The following is a 455-nucleotide window of genomic DNA, read 5'->3' as shown; positions in this document are numbered from 1 at the left end:
GCGGCCCCCAGGACTGGGCCTTCTGCTTGTCTGCTACAAGGCCCCTGTCCCCTTTTAACAGGGCTGCTGTCTCATCCTTCAATCTGTTTCGTTGTCCCTTCCTCTGAGGGGCTTTCCCTGATCACTCTCCCACACCCAAGCTTTTTTTTCTTCGTTTCTTTTTTCAGCTCCTTCTCTCTGAAAAAGTTCAAATGCGATCAAACACCCACATCCAAGCTCCCACTCTCAGCATCAGTTGGTGTCTCCTTCACTTGTAGCACGATCTGCCACAACTCTGTGCTTGCTGACTTGAGCTCTGCCTCCTCAGCTAACCCGGGAGCTGCACAGGACCAGGACTGTGCCTGTCAAGGTCACTGCTGTCTCCATAGCTCCTAGCACAGTGGCTGGCGAAGCTGGGCATTCCATGGATGTGAGGAATGCATGCATGAATGAGAAGCAGTCACAGAGGCAGGACA

Source organism: Gorilla gorilla, chromosome 9 (assembly GCF_029281585.2).
Source record: "Gorilla gorilla gorilla isolate KB3781 chromosome 9, NHGRI_mGorGor1-v2.1_pri, whole genome shotgun sequence".
Taxonomy (NCBI): domain Eukaryota; kingdom Metazoa; phylum Chordata; class Mammalia; order Primates; family Hominidae; genus Gorilla; species Gorilla gorilla.
Note: the sequence above shows the minus strand (reverse complement) of the source record.